The 13,580-nt window shown below is 34.7% G+C and overlaps 1 long non-coding RNA gene across 2 annotated transcripts in view; it reads right to left on the reverse strand.

Annotated features, from left to right (window-relative positions):
• LOC119717642 (uncharacterized) overlaps nucleotides 1–13,580 on the reverse strand; it is a 550,393-nt gene that overhangs the window by 426,590 nt on the left and 110,223 nt on the right. For both annotated transcript variants that reach the window (XR_011811091.1, XR_005267607.2), the window contains exon 2: nucleotides 382–865. This is a non-coding gene — a long non-coding RNA (uncharacterized lncRNA). The remainder of the gene's footprint in view (nucleotides 1–381; nucleotides 866–13,580) is intronic.

The raw sequence follows: 13,580 nt of genomic DNA on the forward strand, positions 1-13,580 counted from the left end.
TCTCAACTGTATCAGCTGAGAGGCTGACCACATCTTCTGGCATTTTACTTTATAGTCAAGTATGATTAAGTACAACAATTATGGCAATCAATATTTCTACTACATAGACACTTTATATAAAATATACACTCCCCAGTATCCATGAGATCATGCAATTTCATGGAAATTCAATAGCATTTGTGTCATCTGAGATAGGGATTCTTTTGAAGAAAGCACATGATGAACAAAGATTTAGCATTTGAGATTGTCAGTCATTTGAGCAAATTTCTAATAGATCAGAGTATACAACTAAAACATTATAGGGGAGTGTAATGCTCTAGTTCTTTTTATACTGGGCACTGAAATTTTAACACCAGCTCATACACATACACACAGAAGTACCTTGCTCTTCCTTTCTCCATCCAGCCAAGAATAGCAGAAATTCCAAAATCCTCTGCAATAATGGCAGAAACTCCTATAAATTCATCATTTTTTGTTTTCTTCCAGAGAAATTCCAGGCCCTCAGATGTAGCTTGTGCTGGTCACAAAACTTTTTTTCCTCAGGTACCAGTGTGCAGCAAGAAGTCCATCTCCTTTTACTCATATGCTCTGATGACAAATACAGCAACACGGCAACTGCAGGAGGCCTTTCTTTACAGTTCCTCGCTCATCAAATGGCACATTACTGAAGATGTGTCTTGTGTGTAGACTTGTAATATCTAATCAGCCTCTCAGTCACAGGATGATATTTGCATTTTCTTTACTCACAAACCATGGTGGCATAGATTACCCACATTTCTAAGTCATGACTAACATTGCATTAAAACGCCTGGCTAGGTGTGCTGGTCTGTGGGACAAACTTAATATTGAAGAAGGAATCTTGAAACTAGAAGACAGAAAGGAAAAAGAATTAATATGTGTAAACAGGACACAATTCACCAAAGTTTAAGGCCTCAGTATATGCAGCAAGCCATTTGTTTTACCAACAGAAGTTAGCAGGTGACCTGCTTTAAAATACTTAGCTACATGCATTTTTTTCAGTCCCATACAAATGTGTCAATATTTCTGATTTCATTCAAGCCACAGTAGAACATATAAAAGCAACACAATAAAGCTTTAAAACCAGCAGCTTAAAATTTCAAATCCCTTGTACATTTTTGAGCCAAATAACTTTGGAAGAAGTGTGTGCTTGCTGGGTGAATTTTGATGACTTCTTCCAATTTTAATACAATTGCATTTCAATTACCATATTTGCAAAACAAAGAATACAAACCAGGAAAGCATAAAAAGAAATGGATGATGACATTTGCAAATGCACTGTGCCTTCAATGCATGTTTGATTTTTTTCTACTCAGCATCAGAAATGTGTTCTGAAACCTCAATGTAGTAAGCATTACGTGTTCATTTGAGGAGTTTCATTTGCATTTAATTTGCCTTCAATTACTGAATAAGTTATTAATTTGGAGGCTTTATATCATTTCTCATGCAATACGACTATGATCTAAACATGATAGATTTCCATATTTTCACATTTTTCACTCGACAGTATCCTGCTTTATTACATGTTTGGAAGTGGATATTCTTAGCAAAAAGCAATTTTTTTTAATTTTTTTTTTAAAGTTCTCTATTGTTCTGAATTTCCCTTGAAACTGTTTTTTAGTGTAGAAGATTGCAGTTATTTTTTCATTTCCAGAGATTAATAAATCTTACTAATATTGCATGTCAGATCTTCCTCAGTGTTTGAGGTCTTCAGTTTTTTCCAGCTGCCTGAGGCTCACTGAGCCATCTGAAGGCTTCATTTGAAGCTTAGCAATTAGAAGCATAACTCTAACAAACTTCGGTACAATCTGTACCATAGTGAAGGCCATCATACCAGAACCTAAATGGAAAAAACTTCTTTCAGTCAAGTTTATCACCACTGATATGATCATTTACATGATAAAGTGTCCTGGAATTCTTCACCATTTCAATACATGAGAAAGATAATAAAAAAGGATGATAAAGAAATAAATTAATTTTACTACACTTGAAGATAGAAAAAAAAACGATAATGCAGAAATTGAGTTGTTCTAAGAAGTAATGAAGTTATAAAGCTTGTTTTAAGAAAAAAATAAGACCTTATTCATCCACAGAGAAGAATTCTGCTCATACTCAGATCTGTATGAACACACCATAATCTCTGGCCAAAGCCTTGGGATTCATGATGACAAAGAACTGAGCAGACCCTGAGAACAACCACAGAGGTATCTCTGTGGTTGTAATCAGAGGGATCTTAACTTTCACCACCACATTTATTTATTTAACTACCTCAATGTAAGTGGTAAAAGCCATTTTAGGATAGGAGCAGAGAGACAAACTTAGGTTAGGTAAAACATATTTTTCTTGCAACCAAGCTGAAAAGCTCTAAGCGTTGAAACATCACAGGGATGAATAACAGGAAAATAAAGCAAGCAACCACTTCTCTGGATTAGATTTAGCAGAAGTAGAGGGAATTTAATGGTACAGGGCATAGGCAGAAAAAGGGAAAATGTGGAATAAATACAAGTGTAATACATATGAGGAACCTACAGACAAGTAGAGAAGAATATGGTCAAAATAAAATTAGGTTACTACAGTCAGAATACAGTGAAGGCAGAAGTGAAGTTGAGAAGATCCTTGCTCATGTTTCACAAACATTTCTCCCACCAAGGTGAGGAGGCTTCTCAAATTTAAAGCCTACTGAATCTTTTATTCTAATCATGGTCACTGCAGTATTGTTGATCATATTGAAAGATAAATAAGGTTATTTCAACAAATGCACAGCACAAATAACCAAGATCTTCCATCCAGTTTAAATGGGGGCCAAGCATCAATTTGTTTGTGCAAGTCATTTGAAAACCTTTATTGCAGCACTTAATCACAAGACACAGTTCTCTCAGCGATTGCTATGGGGAGGTCTACCCACATATTGGCTAATTAGGGATCTTCTTTGGGGAGAGTGAAGAATTTAATTAAATATGTTAAAGCTGCAAATGTTTCTAAAGAATCAAACAGTTTTGTGGATGCTCTACTGTAATGCCAACTGCAGCAGTGCTAGTTCCTAATGACAGGAAAAGAAACACAGCTGGTTACTTCTTAAAATATTGCCTGCTGGGATTCCTGTTCAGTTAAGAGATTTGTGGGCTCACAAACTTCAACAATTAGTAGAGAAGAATTAGTTCATGCCATTTAGGCTTCAAAGGAGGCTGGCTAACAGCTGGCTGAATTCAATGGATCATTTAATTCCATTTTTTAGGGATGGAAAGAGATAAAAATTCAGTGTACTCAGAAAATGCTCAAACATAGTAGGAAATACTTCTGATAGCAAATACATCAGTATGAGTGAACTGGTTAAGGATTCATTAAGAGGAAATTCTAAATTGCTGGCCATCTGTTAGCAGTGAGTAAGGAATACACACTGAAGCAATTTCTGATGCAGTATCATTTGACTTAAACCTCTTTACACAACAAGAATCAATTCCAATCACTTTGATTCCTTAAGTTTTATTTAAAACAAAACAAAACAAGATAGAATTAATTATTTTTGAAATACCATTGAAGGATGCAGAAAGAAAATACTACACAATTTTAAGAAGCTACTTTTAAGAAAGGGAATGATCACGTTCATTACATTGTTCTGTTCCTACACCTAACTTTGGTGAGGCTCCTTTGTATGTTCAGAGATCCACCCACATTGTCATATGCCCATTCAGTTGTACAACTGCTGGTTTCATAATTTCCTAATTCAAGGACTAAAGAATGTTGACAGCTTTTATCCCTTGGGACATTAAAATTCAATTCCTACAAGAAATAGAACCTTATACTATCAGAATATACAAGAAATACAAGTGGAAAATTAAAATCACCAGTTCTAGGAGCTTCGTTTCTTCTTTTCAATAACCCTTTAGATACAATTTCCTCACCATGAAGGCTGTTACAAAACAGCCTTTTTTTTTTTTTTTTTTTTCCTGTTCCTATGGAAGGACTGATCACTGCAGTCAATTTGCATGAAGAAATGGTCAGAAAGTTCAGAGATTGAACAAGAGACTGCAGTGAATCTCATAGATAACAGCAGAACCCCCATGCCCATACACACAATGAACAGGACACCGCTCTTACAGTCACTCCACACAAGAATCTTGCTCTGCTTTCCATGACAAACAATACCTGATAAATCTCATTAGCAGTATCATATAACCCTAGTATAGAAGTAGAATCTATTTTCTGCAGGCATTACTATGCTAGTGATATCCTTGTTTAAGAGCTATCTTAAAAGCATGTTTGTCTCACATAATGGCAACAATAACCCAGACTGATAATATAATGACAAGAGAGTTCCCATTAAAGTTTTAGCTTTCTCTCACTGACAACATTATTTAAATAAAGTACTTATGAACAATTAATAGACAGAAATAAACGGAATAATCATAACGTACAAGAGCAAGTATTATTGATTGTTGATCGAATGTGGTTACTGTGAATAGGTGCTTTAGATAAAGCATTACCTGCAAAGCCACTCTTACAGTGAGCCATAGATACTTTAGCCTCTGCATTGTATGTGTAGAGAAGGATATGAAAGGATAAACAGTGGCATGAACAACTGTAAAATTACTGGATTGAAGGAGTTAAGACCATTGACTCACATACTCATAATTGTCATCTCATTTGCTAGGTTCTAGCTTTCGTTTGTTTTTAGTGTGAAAGTTTCCCATGCTAGAAAAGTTTCCTTTAAATAGATTAACCTAGTGGTTTAACTTCCATAGCCTCATTCGCCTCTCTAATTATACCAATCTTGCATCAATCTTTCTCCACAGAACTTAGAAGCATTACACTCATAAATGAATCAGATCTTTTGATTTCTCTGGAGTTACCACAGCTCATAAGAATGGGGAAAAAACTACTGGAAGCTTAGTCAGTCAGCTGAGTTACACTGTCAAAACAAAGCAAAATAAAACAAACAAACAAAAAACAATAGAATGAGGGTTCAGTTTCTATGAGTGGATGGAAATACAGAATATTTTGGAAAATTACTAAAATATGAAATAAATATTACTTGTCATCATTACTTCAATTTCTGATGATCACTTAGGCTGGTAGAAATATTTTTGTTTTCTTTTTGCTCAAGATCCTTTCTTACCATCCGACTTTTTTCCAGATTACTTTACATAATAAGATATGTTTCCAAACTTATTTAAAATCTGATCAAGAATTGTTTTCAGTGATTTTGTTTTCAATCAAATTTTAAACAAAACAAAAACAAACAAACAAACAAACAAAAAACTCTTTTGCACTGTAACACATCGGGTTATTCTAGTAAAACCCAATATATTTATTATTTTCTGCTGCCAAGTGTAAAATTTCCCTTAAGGAGGAGATTTTGACACATTCTGTAAGAGCTAAAGCATGACTACATTTGTTCTTTAAAGAAAATCAAGTAGATAATGTACATCACTGAACTCAAAAGTTGCTTGAAGACCCCAGTCAGCTCCTAGAATTCTTATTTCAGCATTATAGCCACTTTTCCAAATATATCTGGATTTTTGAGCACTTACATTATATAGCACCATCATTTATTGCTCAAATAGGCAGCATTTTCCTATCCAGTGCTTTCTGGGAGCAAACACAAATCTATGTTCTCTCAGAATAAAAACTATACTGTAGAAACTCTCCTATTGCTGCTTTACACTTGAAACTCATTTATAAGAGTAGTACAGCTAAGATCTTTCAAAAGTAAATTAGTCCCCACAGATGTTGATATTAAACAACAGTTACTTGTGATAATAAATCGAATATTCTATTTGATTGGTACATAGGTGAAATGTGCTTGTAGTTGTAAATTACATTAATTGATCTAGACACCAAAGATGGTTAAGCTTCCTTTAATCTAGTTTAACAAACAGCACTAACAGCATCACTATCCTGAAAAACAGGCCTCTAATTCACTTTGGGTAAGATTTCATTGTCAAAACTGAAAGTTAAAGGCTGTATAGGAAAAAGATGCAGTAAGGTTAACAGAGACATTCTGAGAGAGCATTCTCTTCAGTTAGTATGTGCAAATCTAGGGCATTCTCCCCATTGAGGATTTGCCTTAATTACAGAAACAGCAGCAAGCTCTAGTGTAAATTGTAAAATCTTACTACATACTAGCCAAGCATGTAGAGCCTGCGATTTCCTCTGCTGTACATAACAGTGAGCAAGCCACAGCTTACAGCGTAGCTCTGCCATGCTGCAGCTGGTGCAGAAGCCTGCACTGGTACAGTCGCTCCTGCTGGCTGCCCACAGGCACCAGCTGGCTGCCAGCTCTGGGCTCATGATAAAAACAAAAATCCAAGGCTTTTTTCCAAAGAATGTTCAGAGAGATTTTTAAATCTTCAGACACAAAAGGAAGGTGAAGTTTCCATTATACTAAACTTTCACTAAAATATGGCTACTTCTTTTGGTGAAAGATAGGGGGAAACTTCTGAAAAATCTTTCTTCGCTGGCAGGTGGGAAAAAAGTTGAGTGGGAAGGCATGACTTGTGTAAAAAAAAGGAACTTAGAAGCTTCCTGTCTTTTTCACTGAAAAAGTCGTCAATACCCATTACCATCTGGCATGGCAGAAATGCATATTTCCTCAAACGGTAATGACTGTGTTGTAACGATGTGAAGTAAATCATTTTGAAACTGGAGCCATGTAAGGCCACTCTGGCAGGGAATTTTAATAGTTCTGATATGGAAAGTAACCATTGCACTGATACAGCAACTGATACCATTGCAATAAATTCCCTCCAACTACTTCAAAAGGTTTCTAACTCAGGGTTTCTAACTCAAAAGGTTTCTAACTAAGGGTTAGTCAGCAGAACATCTACACCAATCAAAAATAACCATATTCATGGATACAGCTATAAATATTGTTTATGTACTAACCACAGAATTACTAGAGCCTGGGCAGCGCTGAGGACTGCCTGCTTTTTAGAAAAACATAAAATTGATATAATGCATAGAAGGTAAAAAAGAGCAAAATTTTACTGCTAATCTGTGTTGTATACATTCATGTAGAGGGGACAGAGTCTGGGGGAGGCAGCTCAACACCAGGTTTTTCCTTTTCTGACACCAAGGAGAAAGAAGTGGAAGAAGACTTTTTAAATTACCACAAAGATTCTGGAAAAGGGGCAGAAAAGCCAATCTATTATGAAGCAGGGATTGTTTCAAGCTCTGCCAGCTAACGGCATCAGCATGACAGAACAGGCCCAGGCCCAGGCCCAGGCGCCGGCTGTCCCCACACTTCACAGGCCCCTATTGTGAGCCACAAGAAATTGCTTCCACCCCTACCAGGGCTGCAGGACTGACAAATACCAGGAAGGAACTATATGGGAGTACCTGACTTCAGTCAGGATTTATTGGACATATTCTCAACTGCTGTAAAGGGATTCAGCTCCTACTTTGGGCCATATATGATAGCCGTAAACCATTTGGGTAAAATAGGTAATTTGACTGCATATCTGGAACAGCAGAAGTATAAATCTGTCACAACAGCATTCAGAAGAAAAGTTATCTGAAGTCTGAAGTGCTTCCCATAAACCAGCACTCAAAGTTTCCCCTAAAAAAAAAAAAAAAAAAAAAAAAAAAAAAAGTATTGTCTATAGCTGGACAAAATACAATCACACATCATTATATAGAGAAAGGACTACATGCAAGCATTTCCCATCAACACTGGGGTATTCAAATCTTTTAAAGTTATACCCTAATTTGTTATCAGATAATATCAGTTCACTAAATCAGATCTAAATCATTGTTATCTCAGTTTTGTGATACCTCTCAGGGAGGATCTAAAACATCATATTTTGTTTCTAAGAAATTTTGCAGCTGTATATCTAGACAATCTACTTTCATCTTCCAAAACTCACAGCTGCAATATTGGTAGAAGCCAGTATATTTAAATCGATGTCATGCTTAGGACAGGATAGAAGTTTTGAATGTGTAAGTCAAACATTAATACAAACTGGTTTTTAGAGATTATCTTTTTGGAGGCAGCAGATGTATAATGCTCCTGAAAATTAAATGGCCTTTGACAGGTATGCTAAATTCTGCTTAGATAGGCTTCAGTGGGAACTGGCCCTACTTCATAATTTAGACTTTCACTCGGTCACATTTTAATGCAAGAGACAGCATCTCCATTCATATGATTTTCTCAATTTTAAACTGCAAAGAAGTAGGTCTTAGCTTTTGTTCTTTACAATTAATGGTAACATGCTCCTGTATTTTGAGGAAAGCAAAACAAATAAAGTAAAACCAAAAACAAATACAACCATGAAATTACACAGTTAAAAACAAAACACACACACACACACAAGTTATTTCTGCTAAAAAAAAAATCAATCTTTTGTATTTTAATGGAAGATAACATGGTTATTTGTCCTTCTGTTAATGATAAATACTATTTTATGCTATTTTAGGCTAATCTTCCATAGGCTAATCCTAAATTTCTATGGATTGTCTATTAGACCTAACCAGTGTGCTACCTTTCTCATCTGGAGTCACAAGGCTGTTTCCAACCATGTTCTTATACAAGCACAATACAAGCACTAAACCAAAGATTAGTGGGTGTCTCAAGTACACCGTTGCTTTAATAAATATCCAAGCAAGTCATGAAAATTTTTAGATTTTATGGCAATATTTCAGCTGAGAAATGAACATAATGAATGATCCTTTTAATGAATATAAATTACCATGAAATTAATTTCTAAATAACTGCAAAAATAAATAAATAATAATAATCGGGTTTAAAGAGGAAATTTAAAATCATTTTTCTGATATTTGTAAAAATAAATAAATAAAATATCCAATGGCAATAAAATATTTCCCTCTAGTGGGTTAAATAGCCTTCAGTATCCAAGCAATCTTTACAAGACAATGACTATAGAGTTCAAAAGACTAACTACCTGTTTGATCAATCCAGATGTTCCTCTAGAGCAAGTTTTTGCCTCTTTATTTTTCTTTTAACTGTGTTACACAAACAATTACAAATGCCTTTAAGAGAGAATGAATTTCATATTTATTCTGACAAACACTACACAGAGCTTTGTAACAGAAAATAAACAGTTGGCACAACTGAAGGGATTTGGGTAACCAAGACTTGCCATTATTTAAGGAAATGGGTTAAATAAAAACACCAACTTCTATTCCTTTTAAAATTCTGGTCACCAATGCCCACTCCTTTCGTGGTTTTCTTAAAAATATCTCTGACAAAATTAAGAGCTTTATGGAGCATGGTACATCATGCTCTTTCAGTTTGGAAGACTTCTCAACAGTTATCAAAATGGCCCATCACCTAAGCATCTTACTATGGAGAAAATTACAGTATAAGTAGGCAAAATACTGAAAAAATATTTGGATTTTTATGAAAGTTTGCTTCAATTGTGCTTGCCCTTTCCTGTAACTTTGAATATTTTTTCTCACAACTACAAAGATACAGACATGCAACAGAATGGTTAAACCACTGTAGTTTTGTCACAAGCAAAATTTTCCCTTCTGATTCAAGTCTGAACATTTCAGAGTCTCCAAACGTGATGTGATCAGCCAAGTGAGAAAGGGACATCTTAAGGGCATACAAAATTGACAGCTGCTTAGATACAATTAAGTGCCTATATCTTTTGGATGAATGGTCAGTCCAACCACTGTAAAATTTTCTATATCCAATTCACAGCCATTAATAAAATATTATGAACACTGCTTGGCACAGTCTATTAATTTTAACATAGCAGTTGCTTTGTATATTTACAGTGAGTGTATTAAGTGAGATATTTTATTGTCCCCAGTTCAAAAAATCTTTGTGGACTTCATGTGAAATGCCAAATCTTTAGCAGCAAAAAAAGACTGAGCTAAATATATAGAGAGATCCCCAAAGAACAAAATATTTTTTGACCAATTTAAACACCAAAAGTTTGGAGGCATTTTACAGCAACTGTAATTTGATTCCTCAATATTTGGATGCTTGATTCAAGGTAGTCTGATTTTCCACAGACTGTTTTACAACAATTTGCAAGGCAAGGTCCTTTACAATGTTATAAATGCAATATCTTAAATGAAGGTATCTGATTCCACTAAATCTTTTCCTAAAATCCTGGTGGTGTACCCTTGCTTCTTTCATTCAATCAGCAGCAAAGAAAGAAAAAAAAAATAAAGAACAAACATGAAACAATCAAGCTGATTCAGAGATTTAATTATTATCTTCTATTTGACAATTTGCGATCACCTACCACAAAAAGAAAAACAAAACCAGTAGCACTCTAACAATTGTTGCATTATTTTGATCAGCTCACTTAACACATTACAAAATAAAAACATTACTGCTTCCAACAGATGGAGACAGCTTGTCTCATCCCTGACTGTAATTGTTGGGCTGGTTGATCTAATTCTGACATCAATTTCACAAGCAATCCTCTGCTCAGGGTTTGCCAACAAAAATAATTTGAACATAAAATCTGAAGGCTGGTAGCTCAGCCAATACTCTATTTCCCACCCCTACTATATATATAACCGCACATTAAATTTCATCTTTAACAATGATCACTTAAATTAAATAACATACGGGTGTTTAAAGTTGTTCTGCTTTTCTTGAATTTGATGAAAAGGGTGTAACACTTGACAAGCGCTTGAACTTAAAAGAGAACACATCTTTGATGTCAAGTGTGCCTAAAGGATTCCCAAGTAAGAGTAATATGAAGACGGGCTCACCACCACTCAATCTATTCCCAACAGTTACCTGCTGGTCTAAGTGCCTCTGTACCATTATAAAAATCTGTCAAGCATTCAAAACCAATTACACACAGGATGTCAAATGCTGTCATGCCAGCTGTCCTTTCAGTCCACAGCAGCTCTCGCTGCCCATTTCCAGTTAAAAACACATTGAGCTACACTGTTGTTTTTCTCAGATGTGATTCACTGCAGTATGCTAATCTGACATCTATGTACTTTAATACTTTCATATATGGAAATGACTATTTATACAATAGTATTCTAAATACAATAGTATTCTAAAATTTACATAATTACAAGTATAATGAAGAATTAAAATCTATTTCAGGAGATATTAACACCAAGGTACCATTTTAAAGGGGAAAAAAAATAAATATTTAAGTCGTTAATGAATGTTGCTTTTTTTCTCTGAATTGTATGTGACTTTGAAAACCTTCCTTCCTGTTTCAAACATCTTTCCCGTCTTGTCTTGTACAAAGAACATGGACTTGCATTCATTTACAATGACATGCCATAAAAATGCACGGCACATTTATTTAAAGATATGAATCCAAAAAGAAAAGATGCATTTGGCTACAGGCAGCCTTCCCAATCGTATGTTGAGTCACGTACTACTCTCAATGTTAAAAACTGTTTCAATATCCAGAAATTTAGAGAAACAAGTTGCTCAGCTAGATATTGATAACTATTTGATTCAAATTTAATTAATTATTTGGGTAACACTGAACTAAGTAATAAAATATCCTCCAGTTAAGATTTACCTTCTTACTTTCTTGTGATAAATAATTATAATTTTATCATTTGTTAAGATAACTTTCCCCCTTTACATATGAATTTTGGCATCATCTTCACTGAAAGAAATTTATTTATATCCTTACGATTTAAGTCTTCCAGAGAAGTAAGCACTTGTTCCAGCAAAGCTTTTGAATGGTTTGGAAAAATCATAGAAGTTGACATTATGGCCTTTCCTTGAAACCAAAGCTTTAATGAAAATCTTTTGTTTTCCACAATATTTTTAGCAAAAAAGTTTTAAAAATCTTCTAAAACTTTTGAAGAGAGAAAAATCAAGGCTTCTGATTTGAGAGCATCTGTTCTGACACAATTCTATTGCAAGAAAACATTTGAAATGCTTTATTTTCAGTCCAGTGTGAAAAAAAGAATCAAATCAAAGCTGTTGTGTGGAAAAGCTGACATATCCCAAAAAGCTGAAAGAAGTTTGCTGATAGTGTCAGGGACACTCTTCAATAAAGGCTCCAGAGGAATTAAACATGAGTTATTTGTCAAGAGCATTTGTATACACATACATTGTCCGACTCTGCCTTCACTGGAGACAACAGCAAAGTATCCCTTTTGAAAACATGGTGCTACGAGCGTGAATAGCAAAGCACATCAATTACAAAGGTACATCTACTGACAACAGTATTCTTCTACTATTTATCAAGTTCACATTTGCTTTGCAAAACCTCTTTAAAATAATTCTTAAAATACTTTAAAAGACCCCAGTTTTCCCACATAGCTGCTTTTACTGTTCCTGCTAAAGTTCAGTCTCTTGCCAGCAGCCATATATAGCTGTGAAATAGAGGTTAAGTCAGATAACACAGTGCAAAAACAATGCTGGGATTTTAGAAGAGTGTGGCTCCACATGTGCTAACAAGCAGTATATAATGATATTCTGTCACTGATACACACACATTACAGCTAAGGAAAGTATAAATATATTTGACTCTTATTTCAAAACAGAGAAAAAGTGCTAGCTGATTTTATTATTATTTTCCTACATATGGAGTAATTGTCTCACAGTGTACCAAACTACCAGTAGCATTGAAAGATGAGGGCATTCCTCCAAAAGACCAGTAATTTTTCACAAATATTTGTTATAAATTAAAGCTAAAAGTTCATGTCACTAGTTAAACATGGTTGAAAATATGGTCTCTAGAACAGTGCAATCAATGTTAAGCAACAACAAAAGAGGAAATTAAATTCCCAGTTTATTTTTATATGCATTTACTAGTTATAGCCTTCTCAAAACTGTTTTAACCCTCACATGAGCTGACTGTGAACAGGACCCTTCCTACAAAGCCCTCTGGTATTTATCAGCTTAACAGTAACATTCTCTGTTTGGCCTCGGAGCATAATTTTTAAAAGCAAGAAGCATCTTTCTGTATAGAATCCAGACTTTGGGCTTCACTCCTCAATTAAGTTCTTAAGTGGTACAAAACAGGAAAATACTCATTAAATGTACTACTAATATTAATAATAATGAAGAGTATTAATAACAGAAAATGGATCAAAAATATATTGTTTACAAAAGAAAATGTAATTCATTCTCCATCTAAAACATATGGATAATGCTGTAATAAAATCAATCATATTTATACTGAATATATATAATAGTTTCCAAGGTTACAATTCTGGAGAGGTTTTGTGTTCATTTCGAAATACTGGAAATTTTGCACTACTGATTCAAAATAACCATATTAACATGATGATAGCCTGATGCAGAGACCTGTCCATGCAGAATATATTGAATAAGAAAAAAAAAATAAAAATGAGGTAGCAGTCTTGTTGTGCATCATCCCTCAGAGAGTAAGCAGACAGTGACTTGAATAAACTTGATGCAGTACCATGTGACCACCCATTAGAAACCTGACACTTGAGGACAATTATGTTACTCAATCTGAAAAGGGAATGCATTGTGATAGCTTTTGGATGTTTCTTGATGCTTGGAAGCCACTCCCTATAGTGTCCACCTGAAGAGCATATTGTAGAAAAAAAAGCAGCACAAAACAGTAATAATAAATGTTTACTTAAAGAAAATGTCCCTTCAGTGACCCCACCAGGGAAAC

This window comes from Anas platyrhynchos, chromosome 8 (assembly GCF_047663525.1).
Source record: "Anas platyrhynchos isolate ZD024472 breed Pekin duck chromosome 8, IASCAAS_PekinDuck_T2T, whole genome shotgun sequence".
Taxonomy (NCBI): Eukaryota; Metazoa; Chordata; class Aves; order Anseriformes; family Anatidae; genus Anas; species Anas platyrhynchos.